Here is a 16139-nt window from a genome sequence, read left to right as displayed (position 1 = left end):
GGTCTGCCTCCCTGGTGCCAAGGTCTCGTACGTGTCTCAACGCATCCAAGATATCCTGAAATCAGAGGGAGAGGAACCTGAGGTCATGGTACATATAGGTACAAATGACATAGGTAAAACAAGGGAAGAGGGCCTGAAGGGAGGATTTAGGGAGTTGGGAGGAGAGTTAAGGAAAAGGACCAAAAAGGTAACAATCTCAGGATTACTGCCTGTGCCACGCGACAGTGAGAGTAGGAAAGGAGCGAGGTGGAGGATAAATGCGTGGCTGAAAGACTGGTGCAGAGGGCAAGGATTCAAGTTTCTGGATCATTGGGACTTATTTTGGGGAAGGTGGGACCTGTACAGAAAGGATGGGTTGCACTTGAACCCGAGGGGGACCAATATCCTGGCGGTTAAATTTGCAAAGGCCACTGGGGAGACTTTAAACTAGAATGGTTGGGGCGAGGGACTCAAATAGAGAAAGCTAGTAGACAGAATGGGAGACAGGAAGCAGAAAAGGGAAGCACTCGGACACAAGAGGAGAAAGAAAAAAAAGAAAATAAACAGAGAAGAGACTGGGGGTTTCTTAAATGTGCATATTTTAATGCTAGGAGCATTGTAAGAAAGGTGGATGAGCTTAGAGTCTGGATAGACACCTGGAAGTATGATGTCGTGGCGATCAGTGAAACATGGTTGCAGGAGGTCTGTGATTGGAAACTAAATATTCCAGGATTTCGTTGCTTCAAGTGCGATAGAATTGGAGGGGCAAGAGGTGGAGGTGTTGCATTGCTAGTCAGGGAAGATATTACAGCAGTGCTTTGGCAGGATAGATTGGAGGGCTCATCTAGGGAGGCTATTTGGGTGGAACTGAGAAGTGGGAAAGGTGTAGCAACACTATTAGGGGTGTATTATAGACCACCAAATGGGGATCAAGAATTGGAAGAGGAAATATGTAAGGAGATAGCAGATATTAGTAGTAAGCACAAGGTAGTGATTGTGGGAGATTTCAACTTTCCACACATAGACTGGGAAACAAATTCTGTAAATGGGCTGGATGGTTTGGAGTTTGTAAAATGTGTGCAGGATAGTTTTTTGCAGCAATACATAGAGGTGCCTACTAGAGGAGGGGCAGTGCTGGACCTCCTGATAGGAAATGAGACAGGACAGGTGGCGGAGGTATGCGTTGGGGAGCACTTCAGGTCCAGTGATCACAATACCATTAGTTTCAATATAATTATGGAGAAGGTCAGAACTGGACCTAGGGTTGAGATTTTTGATTGGAGAAAGGTGAGATGATTTAAAATGAGTGAACTGGGACATTTTGTTTTACGGGAAGGATTTAGAAGAGAAATGGAGGACATTTAAAGGGGAAATTTTAAGAGTACAGAATCTTTATGTTCCTCTTCGGTTGAAAGGAAACAGTAAAAATTGGAAAGAGCCCTGGTTTTCAAGGGAAATTGGACATCTTGTTCGGAAAAAGAGGGAGATCTACAATAATTATAGGCAGCATGAAGTAAATTAGGTGCTTGTGGAGTATAAGGAATGTAAAAAGATTCTTAAGAAAGAAATTAGAAAAGCTAAAAGAAGATATGAGGTTGCTTTGGCAAGTAAGGTGAAAGTAAATCCAAAGGGTTTCTACAGCTATATTAATAGCAAAAGGGTAACGAGGAATAAAATTGGTCCATTGGAGAGACAGAGTGGGCAGCTATCTGCAGAGCCAAAAGAGATGGGGGAGATATTGAACAATTTATTTTCTTCGGTATTCACCAAGGAGAAGGATATTGAATTATGTGAGGTAAGGGAAACGAGTAGAGTAGCTATGGATACTATGAGTTTCAAAGTAAAAGACGTACTGACACTTTTGAAAAATATAAAAGTGGATAAGTCTCCAGGTCCTGATAGGATATTCCCTAGGACATTGAGGGAAGTTAGTGTAGAAATAGCCGGGGCTATGACAGAAATATTTCAAATGTCATTAGAAACGGGAATAATCCCCGAGGATTGGCGTACTGCGCATGTTGTTCACATGGATTTGTGCCTAAGGTCATGTTTGACTAATCTTCTTGAATTTTTTGAAGAGGTTACTAGGGAAATTGACGAGGGTAAAGCAGTGGATGTTGTCTATATGGACTTTAGTAAGGCCTTTGACAAGGTTCCTCATGGAAGGTTGGTTAAGAAGGTTCAACTGTTAGGTATAAATGCAGGAGTACCAAGATGGATTCAACAGTGGCTGAATGGGAGAAGCCAGAGGGTAATGGTGGATGGCTGTTTGTCGGGTTGGAGGCAGGTGACTAGTGGGGTGCCTCAGGGATCTGTGTTGGGTCCTTTGTTGTTTGTCATGTACATTAATGATCTGGATGAAGGGGTGGTAAATTGGATTAGTAAGTATGCAGATGATCCAAAATAGGGGGTGTTGTGGATAATGAAGAGGATTTACAAAGTCTACAGAGTGATTTAGGCCATTTGGAAAAATGGGCTGAAAGATGGCAGGTGGAGTTTAATGCTGATAAATGTGAGGTGCTACACCTTGGCAGGACAAATCAAAATAGGACGTACATGGTAAATGGTAGGGAATTGAAGAATACAGTTGAACAGAGGGATCTGGGAATAACCGTGCATAGTTCCTTGAAGGTGGAATCTCATATAAATAGGGTGGTAAAGAAAGCTTTTGGTATGCTAGCCTTTATAAATCAGAGCATTGAGTATAGAAGATGGGATGTAATGTTAAAATTGTACAAGGCATTGATGAGACCAAATCTGGAGTATGGTGTACAATTTTGGTCGCCCAATTATAGGAAGGATGTCAACAAAATATAGAGAGTACAGAGGAGATTTACTAGAATGTTGCCTGAGTTTCAACAACTAAGTTACAGAGATAGGTTGAATAAGTTAGGTCTTTATTCTCTGGAGCGCAGAAGGTTAAGGGGGGACTTGATAGAGGTCTTTAAAATGATGAGAGGGATAGACAGAGTTGATGTGGACAAGCTATTCCCTTTGAGAATAGGGAAGATTCAAACAAGAGGACATGACTTCAGAATTAAGGGACAGAAGTTTAAGGGTAACATGAGGGGGGACTTCTTTACTCAGAGAGTAGTAGCGGTGTGGAATGAGCTTCCAGTGGAAGTGGTGGAGGCAGGTTCGTTGGTATCATTTAAAAATAAATTGGATAGGCATATGGATGAGAAGAGAATGGAGCGTTATGGTATGAGTGCAGGCAGGTGGGACTAAGGGAAAAAAGTTGTTCGGCACGGACTTGTAGGGCCGAGATGGCCTGTTTCCGTGCTGTAATTGTTATATGGTTATACGTTATATGGTTATAAGTATAAACCAAGCTTCTAAGATTTTTCCAGAATTTATATTGCTGGGAAAATTATCTTTTAAATTTGACTGCTTTCTGTTTTTCAGCAAATCTCCTTTTTTAATTTATGGACCAAATTAAATTCTTTCACAGTGAGGTAAGGATAAACTTGCTTTATTTGTTACGTAAGGCACAAATGCGTCAAAACTTTCTTTAGAAAAACACTTTCAAATAGGCAATGTTTCGGGTCGAAACCCTTCTTCAGACTGATGTGAGGCTGGGGGAGGCGGGAAGAAGAAAGGAAGAGGTGGAGCCAGTGTGCAGAGGGAGAGCTGGGAAGGGGAGGAGAAAGTAGGGACTACCTTAAATTTGAGGTCAATGTTCATACTGTTAGGGTGCAAACTACCCAAGCAAAATATGAGGTGCTGCTCCTCCAATATACGGTGGACCTCACACTGGCCATGGAGGAGGCCCAGGACAGAAAAGTCGGATTCGGAATGGGAGGGGTGAGGGAGGGTGTGTGTGTGAGAGAGAGAGGGAATGTGTGAGAGAGAGAGAGAGGGAATGTGATAGAGCAAGAGATAGTGAGTGTGAGAGAGGGACAGAGAGAGGGAGTGTAAGAGAGGGAGCGAGAGAGGGAGTGTGGGAGAGAGAGGAGGGGGTCATGAGAGGGTGGAGTGGAGAGAATTTGTGAATGAGTGAGGGGGAGAGTGTGGGGAGAGTGGAATGTATATGTGCAGCTTTAAGAGACATTTGTCAGGTAGCATTTGGAGTATTGCATACAGTTCTGGTCACTCCATTACAGGACTGATGTGGAGGCTTTGGGGAAGGTGCAGAGATGGTTAACCAGAATGGTTTAAGGGCGCTGGCCGGTGTGGACTCGCCGGTGCTCCAGAAGGTGGTCAAGGCGGGTGAAGCCCTTACCACAGGACGGGCAGGGGAAGGGACGCTCACCGTTGTGGGTACGCCGGTGCTGCCACAGGCTGGACATGCGGGTGAAACCCTTGCCACACTCAGCGCGCCACACAAAGGGTCTCTCTCCGGTGTGTATCCGCTGGTGCTCCCGCAGCCCCCGTGCTCTCTTGTCACAGTGGGAGCAGCTGCTCGCCGGCGTGGGTCCGCCGGTGCTGCCGCAACCCCCGCGAGCTGTCAAACGACTCACCACAGTACGGGCAGTCGTAGGGCGGGCCACTGGTGTGCAGTTGCTGGTGAGACAGGGCGTGGGAGGCCGTGGCAAAGTGCTCTCCACACACCGGGCTGGGGACGGGACGGTCGCCGGCGTGCACCCGCTGGTGGGACAGCAGCCGGGTGGAGTTGGTGAAGCCCTTGCCGCACTGGGCACAGGTGTAGGGGCGCTCGCCGGTGTGGGTGCGCTGGTGCTGCTGCAGGCTGCTGGAGTGGGTGAAGCCCTTGCCGCACTGGGCACAGGTGTAGGGGCGCTCGCCGGTGTGGGTGCGCTGGTGGGTGCTCAGCAGGTGGCTGGAGTGGGTGAAGCCCTTGCCGCACTGGGCACAGGTGTAGGGGCGCTCGCCGGTGTGGGTGCGCTGGTGCTCAGCAGGTTGCTGGAGTGGGTGAAGCCCTTGCCGCACTGGGCGCAGGTGTAGGGGCGCTCGCCGGTGTGGGTGCGCTGGTGCACCAGCAGGTGACTGGACTGGGTGAAGCCCTTGCCGCACTGGGCGCAGGTGTAGGGGCGCTCGCCGGTGTGGGTGCGCTGGTGCACCAGCAGGTGGCTGGACTGGGTGAAGCCCTTGCCGCACTGGGCGCAGGTGTAGGGGCGCTCGCCAGTGTGGGTGCGCTGGTGCACCAGCAGGCCGCTGGACTGGGTGAAGCCCTTGCCGCAGTCGCTGCATGTGTAGGGACGTTCCCCGGTGTGCACGCGCCTGTGCACCTTCAGTTCCTTGGACGACTTGAAGCCTTTGCCGCAGTCGGGGCAGGTGAAGGGCCGCTCACTGCTGTGCACCCGCTGGTGCTCCCACAGCCCCGACAACTGGGTAAAGCTCTTGCCACATGTGGAGCAGCCATAGGGCTTCTCGCCCGTGTGCACCCGCCGGTGGGCCTTCAGCACATCCGCCCTCTTGAAGCTCTTGCCGCACTCTGTGCAGTTGAAGGGGCGTTCTATCGTGTGCACCCGCCGGTGGGTCTCCAGCCGGCTCGGGCTCTGCCAGGCCTTGCCACATACGTCGCACTCATAACGCTTCTCCTTGTTGTGCCCCGTCATGTGGTCCTCTATCGAAGATCAGCCCTTGAAGCCCGGCCCGCACACCGAGCAGATGGGGGGCTCACCGGCACCCTGGCCGCCCTCAATGGCCGCTCACGTTCCCGTCTCTCCGTCCACAGCAACGGCTCCTAAACCCTGCAGGAGGGGAACACAGAGGATCAACAAGCTGGCAAACAGGACATTCCTAGCACATATTGGGGGCGTTTATGGCGGAGGAAACCGTTATATAATTCTGCGCTGCACACTGGCGCAGCGGTACAGTTGTAAATTAATCGGCCTCCACAAAATAACTAAATTGTCCCCAATGTGCGTGGGATAGTGCTAGTGTACGGGGTGATCGCTGGTCGGCGCAGACACCATGGGCCGAAAGGCCTGTTGTTTCCGCGCTGCATCTCTAAACTGAACTAAACCAAAGAAGGGTGTCGACCCAAAATTTCACCCATTCCTCTCTCCACAGATGCTGCCTGACCTGCTGAGTTACTCCAGCACTTTGTGTCTATCTTCTCCACAGATGCTGCCTGACCTGCTGAGTTACTCCAGCACTTTGTGTCTATCTTCCCCACAGATGCTGCCTGACCCGCTGAGTTACTCCAGCACTTTGTCACAGATGCTGCCTGACCCGCTGAGACTCCAGCACTTTGTCATAGAGTCATGGAATGATACAGTGTTGGAAACAGGGCCCTTCGGCCCAACTCGTACCCGCACTCCTAGATCCCTCGGCTCTACACATTCCGCAAGGCTCAGAGTTCAGAGTCCTAATGAGACCACACCTGGAGTATTGTGTGCAGTTTTGGTCCCCTAATTTGAGGAAGGACATTCTTGCTATTGAGGGAGAGCAGCGTAGGTTCACCAGGTTAATTCCCGGGATGTGGGGGACTGTCATATGCTGAGAGAATGGAGCGGCTGGGCTTGTACACTCTGGAGTTTAGAAGGATGAGATGGGATCTTATTGAACCATATAAGATTGTTAAGGGTTTGGACACGCTAGAGGCAGGAAACATGTTCCCGATGTTGGGGGAGTCCAGAACCGGGGGCCACACAGTTTAAGAATAAGGGGTAAGCCATTCAGAACAGAGACAAGGAAACACTTTTTCTCACAGAGAGTTGTGAGTCTGTGGAATTCTCTGCCTCAGAGGGCGGTGGAGGCCGGTTCAGTGGATACATTTAAGATAGAGCTAGATAGGGCTCTTAAAGATCGCGGAGTCAAGAGATATGGGGGGAAGGCAGGAACGCGGTACTGATTTGGGATGATCAGCCATGATCACATTGAATGGCGGTGCTGGCTCAAAGGGCCAAATGGCCTATTCCTGCACATATTGTCTCTTGTCTATTGCCCCAGCGCCCCGCCATTCACAGTGAAGATCCTGCCCTGGTTTGACTTCCTAAACTGCAACACCCTCCCCACCCCCAAACAATGTGACCTCCTCCCTGTGGCTCCCTGCCCCTTACCCCTGCTGCCTCATGCTCGTTACCCCCCTTTGCTCCCTCCCCCTCCTCCCCACCCCCAAACAATGTGAACCCTCACCAGGCCCCCCCCCCTCCCCCCCCATAACCCCCCCCCCCCCCCCCCCCCCCCCCCCCCTCCCCCCCCCCCCCCCCCCATCCCCCTCCCCCCCCACCCCCCCCCCCCTTGAATCCCTCCCCCCCCCTTTGCTCCCTGCTTGCCCCCCCTCCTCACTTCACCCACTTTCCCACTCCAGCCTCCCACCCCTCTCCTCCCTCCCTCCACACACTCTCCCTCTCTCCCCCCCTCTCTCTGACTGAGAAGCAATTCTGTTCCTCCGACGTCATTAATAAATTTTAGGTTGTACTTTTGTAGCAAAATTAACTACCTATGCATTTACTTTTAATTTCTATTGCATATGAGATTTTTTTTGGTCATAATTTAGCCATTTAGCTCATACCTGTGGTCTTAGTTTAATAAATTTTGGAGTAATGCTTTTATAATTGTTACTTTATTCAATGGAATTGTAATTTTGTCACGGTCCTTTCTGTCATTTTGTTTTCTTTTAGCATAATGAATTATGGTTTTTATTTCAAGAATAAACATTAACAAAAAGCCACAATAGCACAGCTACAACCGTTAGACTCAAACCTTTATGGACATGGGTTTAAAAGGCAGCTTGATGATTCATGTGGTTCTTATGAAATGCCAACTTGTGTAATGTCATCACAGCAGATTTAGAATTATTTTACCGAGGGGTCGGGGTCGGATGTTTTGGGAACGAATTCACAGCCCAGTTTATTCCGCCCCCCCGCCATTCATATTGAAGACCCTGCCCTTTATTTTGGTTTCCCTAAACTTCAACTGCCCCAGATTTTTATAACAATGTTTATAACTTTTTTCCCCCCCTGTTATTCAAACCCTTAGTGTCCCCCAATTACCCTGTCCCTGATTACCTTAACCCTGCCCCCCTTTTACCGGGTTCTCCCCCCGCCTTGTCCTGCTTTACCATTACCTTCCCCCTTTGCTCCCCCCCCCCCCCCCCCCCCCCAAACAATGTGAACCCCCCCCAGGCTCCCTACCCCCTTCCATGACTCCCTTGACCCCTCTCTCTCCCCCCCAGTTCCCTGTCCTACCCCATTGATCCCCCTCGGCACCAAACCCACTCCCCCCCCCCCCTCCCATTGCTCCCTGCTTCACCCCGTTACTCACTTCACTCCCTTCCCACCACCAGCCTCTCACCCCTCTCCTCCCTCCCTACACACTCTCTCTCTCTCTCTCTCTCTGACAGAAGCAATTCTGTTCCTCAGACGTTATTATAAATTTTACACCATTTACTTTTTTTAGCAGACTTAGTTACCTAGGCAGGTTACCTTTACCCCAACGTTTAGTTTTTACATTTTATTTACATTTTTGTTTTTTTTTTTTTATAATTTTTTTTCCATTTAGCTCATACATGTGGTACTTAGTTTAATAATTTTTTAGCCCCCATAGTGTAGTTTATAGTTTGCTTTTACAATTTTAGTACCAGACGTTAGTTATTTTTACAATATTTTATTCAATTCATAATTGTAATTTTGTCACGGTCCTTTCTGTCATTTTGTTTTCTTTTAGCATAATGAATTATGGTTTTTAATTTCAAGAATAAACATTAACAAAAAGCCACAATAGCACAGCTACAACCGTTAGACTCAAACCTTTATGGACATGGGTTTAAAAGGCAGCGTGTAGTTTATAACATTATTTACACCAGATTTACTTATTTAATGTCCAGACGTGTAGTTTCATAACAGCAGATTTACAATTATTTTACCGATGGGTTTATAACACTTATTTACACCAGATTTACCGGGTTTATCCCCCAGACGTGTAGTTTATAACATTATTTTACCAGATTTATTGGGTTTATCCCCCAGACGTGTAGTTTATAACATTATTTACCCCAGTTTTTCCTAAGACCGGGTTTATTCTGCTGTCCTGTACCGGGTTTATAACATTATTTACACCAGATTTACCGGGTTTATTCCCCAGACGTGTAGTTTATAACATTATTTACACCAGATTTACCGGGTTTATTCCGTTAACATTATTTATTTACACCAGATTTACCGGGTTTATTCCCCCAGACGTGTAGTTTATAACATTATTTACACCAGATTTACCGGGTTTATTCCCCAGACGTGTAGTTTATAACATTATTTACACCAGATTTACCGGGTTTATCCCCCAGACGTGTAGTTTATAACATTATTTACACCAGATTTACCGGGTTTATTCCCCAGACGTGTAGTTTATAACATTATTTACACCAGATTTACCGGGTTTATTCCCCCAGACGTGTAGTTTATAACATTATTTACACCAGATTTACCGGGTTTATTCCCCAGACGTGTAGTTTATAACATTATTTACACCAGATTTACCGGGTTTATTCCCCAGACGTGTAGTTTATAACATTATTTACACCAGATTTACCGGGTTTATTCCCCAGACGGATTTACCGGGTTTATTCCCCAGACGTGTAGTTTATAACCAGATTTACCGGGTTTATTCCCCCCAGACGTGTAGTTTATAACATTATTTACACCAGATTTACCGGGTTTATTCCCCAGACGTGTAGTTTATTTGGTGATTTATTGATTATTTACAGAGAGCCAGAGAGAGGGAGATAGATGTTTATAATCCTGGTGTTTTATATCAGGACGCTGCTCCAGACGGTGAGTTTCTATTATTGACCCCAGTTTTATTCCCCAGACGTGTAGTTTATGTGGAGTTTGACCTCAGCTCCCCCACATTTACCGGGTTTATTTACAACATTATTTACCTCAGCTCCGTCCGCAGCGACGTCACCAACTGCCGCTTCTCCGCCGCCATTTTCATGCGGTCGATGCGGAGACTCGATCCCGGGGCGGGACCGGCGGCCATCTTGGTGAGGTCGGCGCCGCTGATTGGTCGGCAGCCGGCGGCCATCTTTGGTGAGGGGTTTGATGGCGGCCATGTTGGTGAGGGGTTTACAGCGGCAGATTATTATATAGTTCAAGAGATTGCTCCCTCCAGCCACTTAGGAGAAAGCGTGGAGTTAGGAGAATGTCGTGAGTGAAGGGGGGGCGTCATCACCGCCCGCCCGCCCTGCGCCGTGACGTCACCGCCCATTGGAAGCTGCAAGATGGCGGTTTGTTTTTAAACGTGAAGGCGGATACAAAATGTCGGCGGCGCTTGTGACGCAGCGACAGAGACAGAGACAGAGACAGAGACAGAGACAGAGACAGAGACAGGGGCAGCGACTGTGGAGACAAGAGAAGCTGCAGCAACAACAACAACAACAACTGGGCCGGCCGCGTTTCATGGACAAACCCTGATGCTCACTCAAGGTCAAATCAAAGATCATACAGCAGAGCAAGATGGTCAACTCTCACGCAAGTTTGATGAGAGTCGTCCAATCATAACATAAAGCCCACATTCCCACGAGAAAGTCCAGGAATGTCTCGGACCATCTCCTGACGTCAAAGACTCCCAAGGTCTTCTGCTGAAGTTGTTATCTGTTTGCTACTTTTTATCTAGAATTTCTCTCTGTTCTGTATATTGTTACTTTATTCTACCAGCAGTCTGGGTTCTGCTGATAAGCTCATTTATTTCTAAGTTATATTTTTCAGAGTTCTGGTATAAATCAACCATCCCTATTAACCCCTTTCTCACAATCCACCATTTTTCTTTTTGCTACGCATCTTTTGATTTATACAATATCTTCCTTTTCTAGTGTTAGCAGCAGATTCTTCGCCTCCCTATCCTCCTCTCGCTAGTCATACTGTGTTCTGAAGGCCAGCGCAGGGAATAATACAACATCCGAATAGGCACAAAGTCAATGGTTCCTTCCCTTCACGCACAGTTTACGGGCTGATATTGTCCGGTGGGGCCTCCACAGGACCCTTAAATCGTTTTGCGTGTGTCCACCCTTTTTCTTTTGTTCGTACTGCTGTCTCGGTGATTAATAACACAAGCTAGGGTCCAGTCCACTTTGGTTGCAGCTTTTCTTCCTTCCATGATTTTACAAGATCCCAGTTCTCTGCTTATTATACACCATACTCCACAATTGACCTCACCAATACCTTGTACAATTTAACATTACAACCCAACTTCTATACACAATGCTCTGATTTATAAAGGCCAACACACCAAAATCTTTCTTTACCATCCTTTCTACACGAGATTCCACCTTCAGGGAATTATACACAGTTGTTCCTAGATCCCCCTGTTCAACTTCATTCCTCAATTCACAATCATTTACCATGTAAGTCTAATTTGAATTTGTCCTGCCAAGTTGTATCACCTCACACTTATCAACATTAAATCCATCTGTCATGTTTCAACCCACTCTTCCAAATGACCTAAATCTCTCTGTACATTTTTTAAAATCTACTTAATTATTCACAACACCACGTATCTTAGTATCATCTACATACTTCTTAATCTATCTTACCACACCAACATCCATATTATTGATTCACATGACAAACAACAGTGGACCCAACACACATCTCTGAGGTACCCCTCTAGTCATTGACCTCTAACCTGCCAAACATCCATCCACCATTACTCTCTGACATTTCCCAACAGTCACTTTTAATCCATCTTGCTATTCCTTACTAACCACTTCTTAACCAACCTTATTTCCTTTATTGAACTTTGTCAAAGGCCTTACTGAAGTTCACCACTTTAACCTCATCAATTTTCCTAATAACCTCTTTTAAGAAAAATCAAGATTAGTCAAATGTCACAATCACAAATCCATGCTAATTCTTCCTAATCCTACCCTATTTGTCCAAATTCCTATAATATTGTCTTTAGTATCCTTTCCATTATTTCCCACCACTGATGTCAAACAAGTTCTTGTTAAAACTCTACTCTTCTTTGTCCTCCTGTTCAATTACCTCAGGGCTATTATCTATTCGTACCTGTGGGACAGCCCTCATGTAATTATTGAAATCGTACTAGGTATCTCAACCTTCTAAACGAACATCGGTCGGTGATTTAGAAAACTCATACATACACCTTGTCTTCAGGTTTAAAGGGTCCTTCTTCCTGGTCCATCTCCGACAGTTTTTACTTTACCTGTTCATAAATAGACTTGTATATCATTATTAACTGTTTCATATACTTTTTAAATTCTATCTGTAACTGTTCCAAACTCGGTCCCTTGCAGGAACTTCTCCATTGTGTCACCTGCTGGTTAGTTTGCATGCAACATTTCTTCAGTGCCAATGGCAGAGCATTACACAAATCTTATTTATTTTAACCTTCAATGTTCCATTTATTCTTTTCATCAAATGAAAACAATCCGTTGTCAAAGCTGATTTCTGTAGGTTTACCAAACCTCTTAATTACCTTATTCAGCATAAACGACACTACAGTGCTCATACCTAAATCGATTCAGACTTACCCTGGACATCTCTTCCAGATGCTGTTTCAGCTGCTTTGTCTGCATTTTAATTTAACTTCTTTGACATATACTTTTTCCATTTCACCATACAATTTCAAAATTCCCAATCTAGTCTGAACTATATCCTACCTTTCCCAAGGTCATCATCTGCTGTCTTATATTCTGAAGTATTTCTCTCTCTTCACTTGTGGAACAAACCAACAAATTGTCCACATCAGCAAATACTTTCTAAGGGTATATCTAACCATATATCGAACCTGCCTCCACCACCTTCACTGGAAGCTCATTCCACACAGCTACCACTCTCTGAGTAAAGACGTTCCCCCTCAACTTTCAACTCTGCCTTTCCCATCTAATTAAAAAACCTACCTCATCCTAGCCTTTCTTGACATCCTTCCTTAAATCCCTTTCTCTCTCTTGGGGACCCCAGTCCTGTTAGTAGCAATGTTACAAAATTTTGAGATTTAAAAAATCAAGTCTGCAATTTATCCCATCAGATAAAGCATAACAATAAGTTTAATTTGACACCAAATTCACTTTCATATCTCAAGTATTAAATTGGTTATTGCTATTTTCATTCTCGGAAATTTGCATCTTGTTCTCTATTGTTTTTCAATGGACATTACAAAAAAGCTGTCTTGGATAGTCAACAGGCCATTTCTTAAGGAAAGATTAACATTTTTAAATAGCCTAAGTGTCCAAAGATTATTCACAAATAATTCACAATATAACATGATTTTTATATCTAATTTACATTAATTTATAGGCCAAATGGAAGGAATTTAGTGTTCAATTGCTGTAAATAAATGCCCATTTAAATCGGCTTTCCAGTGGGTTTCTGTGAACGCGCCGGTTTAGAATGTTGACAGCGCGCTAGATTAGTGCCCTCAAGTGCCGAGAAAAATACTGCGGGATATAAAAAGCCCAAAATGAGCTATTCGTTATAGATAACTTTAATTACAGGGTTATATATATGCCCCATTTAATGTAAAAATAAGGTACAAACCTTTAATTGTTTGCTCTATAAAACCCTGGGGCTGCTAGAGGTCGCGGAATAAAACAGTAATTTTAAAATTATCATAACTATATTATCGAGGCCTATAAAACTAATAATACCTTTTGCGACCGGGTCTTGCAGCGATTTTTCGTTAATGATTTACTAGGCTGAACATCTGCGATTAGTACAGCCTAGTAAAAATCGCGTTTTAAACCCGCCCCCTCCAAACAGCGCCAAAATCGCCGACCTGGCTGAGGGCAGATTCCCAATGGCGATTCAGGTAGGTTTTGTAACATACCTACTGTTAGGGCTTATAATCTCCAGATTAATTTCACTCCTGATAGGACTTTGAGGAAAAGTTCCCCAAGACATGTATTATTGGCATGTAATTCTCTGGCCCCGCTTGGTTCCCTCATAGGACTCACTTGTGTCAGTTCATCACTTATTTCAGTCTTTTCAACCAGGGGCTTTGTTCATTGACATTGACCGCAGAGACCAACTGTTTGCTGAATCGGGGGTTGGAAATCCAACCGGGTTCAAGATGGCGGTGCTGGCTTAACAGCTGCGGCCCACCCGCAGTCCGTCTGTTTTTTTCTTTTGTTTTTGTTCCTTGTCATGTTTTAGTTAATTTTGTTTTATTAAGTTGTGTATGTATGTGGGTGGGGTGGGAGAAACATACTTTGGCCTCTTCCTTCGGGGGATGCGACATTTTCTTCGGTCGTGTCCCCCGTCTCCGTCTGCGCCGAGGCCTAGTGGCGGGGCTGGCGGCAGCGGAGCTGTGGCGGCGGCGGCGGAGACCTGACCGGGCTGGAGCTGTGGCGGCAGCAGCGGCAGCGGCGGCGGAGACCTGACCCGGCTGGAGCTGTGGTGCAGGCGGCGGCAGCGGCAGCAGCAGCGGAGACCTGGCTCAGCACCGAGGCTTTGGCGGCGCCGGCGGCAGCGGAGACCTGGCTCGGCCCTGGAGCTGTGGCGGCGCGGCTGCGGCGGCGGCGGAGCGGGAGCTGTGGGCGGCGGCGGCAGCGGCAGCGGAGACCTGGCTCGGCCCTGGAGCTGTGGCGGCGGCGGCAGCGGCAGCGGAGACCTGGCTCGGCCCTGGAGCTGTGGCGGCGGCGGCGGCGGCAGCGGAGACCTGGCTCGGCCCTGGAGCTGTGGCGGCGGCGGCGGCGGCAGCGGAGACCTGACTCGGCCTCTGAGCTGTGGCGAGGCAGCGACCACCCGCGGAGTTCGAACCGTCGCCTCGGCGCAGAGGGAGAACATAGAGGGAAGAGCCAGAGACTTTAAGTTTTTGCCTTCCACCACAGTGAGGAGGTGTTTGGTGAACTCACTGTGGTGGATTTTAAATTTGTGTTGACTATGTGTTTTGTCATTTTTTTTAAATTATATGTATGACTGCAGGGAAACAGAATTTCGTTCAGACCGAATGGTCTGAATGACAATAAACGAATCTAATCTAATCTAATCTAATCTAAAATAAATGACAATCCCACCACCTCCTTCAATTCTGCTTGACTTTAAGAAGAATGACTTCCACCACAATAGTTCATAATATAATGTCCACATGCCTTCTTTTTCATGTTCATTTTCAACTCTCCACCTTCTCATTCCCCTTTGTTCCTTGGGGTTCACCTTAAGTGGGTAACATTTGCTGAGGGGCCTGCATACCCTCGGTCATGACGGCATCCAACCAGAAGATGGCGCTGTAGCCGGTAAGTTTGTGAGCGGCGGCCATGTTTGTAGTCTTTTGTCAGCCCGGTTGTTACAATTTACATCATCTTTATCTGACACTTAGTGGTTCCCACCACTTTTACCAATGGTGCCTTCAAATCTTTCATGGCCAATAATCGTCCCACGTTCTCCTCCTCCAAAGCCCTAATCCATTTCCTTCCCCATCAGGGATATAGGGTGAGGCATTTTTATTTATTATTTATTTTAATTTTTTATTTTAATTTTTTTTAGCCCTCTCAGTTTATGGGTGCCCCAAGGGATAATCTGTCATCCTGTCGTCTCCTACTTCTGTTTCTCTCTCTCTCTCTCTCTCTCTCTCTCTCTCTCTCTCTCTCTCTCTCTCTCTCTCTCTCTCTCTCTCTCTCTCTCTCTCTCTCTCTGTCTCTGTCTCTCTCTGTCTCTGTCTCTGTCTCTCTCTCTGTCTTCTCCTCCTCTCTCTGTCTGGCTCATAGAAACATAGAAATTAGGTGCAGGAGTAGGCCATTCGGCCCTTCGAGCCTGCACCGCCATTCAATATGATCATGGCTGATCATCCAACTCAGTATCCTGTACCTGCCTTTTCTCCATACCCTCTGATCCCCAGCCACAAGGGCCACATCTAACTCCCTCTTAAATATAGCCAATGAACTGGCCTCAACTACCCTCTGTGGCAGAGAGTTCCAGAGATTCACCACTCTCTGTGTGAAAAAAAGTTCTTCTCATCTCGGTTTTAAAGGATTTCCCCCTTATCCTTAAGCTGTGACCCCTTGTCCTGGACTTCCCTAACATCGGGAACAATTTCCCTGCATCTAGCCTGTCCAACCCCTTAAGAATTTTGTAAGTTTCTATAAGATCCCCTCTCAATCTCCTAAATTCTAGAGAGTATAAACCAAGTCTATCCAGTCTTTCTTCATAAGACAGTCCTGACATCCCAGGAATCAGTCTGGTGAACCGTCTCTGCACTCCCTCTATTGCAATATTGTCCTTCCTCAGAAATGGCTCTCTCTCTCTCTGGCTGTATCTCTGTGTCTGGCTCTCTCTCTCTCTCTCTCTCTGTGTCTG

The 16139-nt window shown here is 46.6% G+C and overlaps 1 pseudogene; it reads right to left on the bottom strand.

The window, feature by feature from the left end:
• Positions 1–4136: 4136 nt before the first annotated feature.
• On the bottom strand, positions 4137–9879 carry LOC129715461 (zinc finger protein 239-like; annotated as a pseudogene).
• Positions 9880–16139: the final 6260 nt, after the last annotated feature.

This window comes from Leucoraja erinacea, unplaced genomic scaffold (genome assembly GCF_028641065.1).
Source record: "Leucoraja erinacea ecotype New England unplaced genomic scaffold, Leri_hhj_1 Leri_1185S, whole genome shotgun sequence".
Lineage (NCBI taxonomy): Eukaryota > Metazoa > Chordata > Chondrichthyes > Rajiformes > Rajidae > Leucoraja > Leucoraja erinaceus.
The sequence above is the reverse complement of the archived record's forward strand: the minus strand, read 5'-3'. Positions and strand labels throughout refer to the sequence as shown.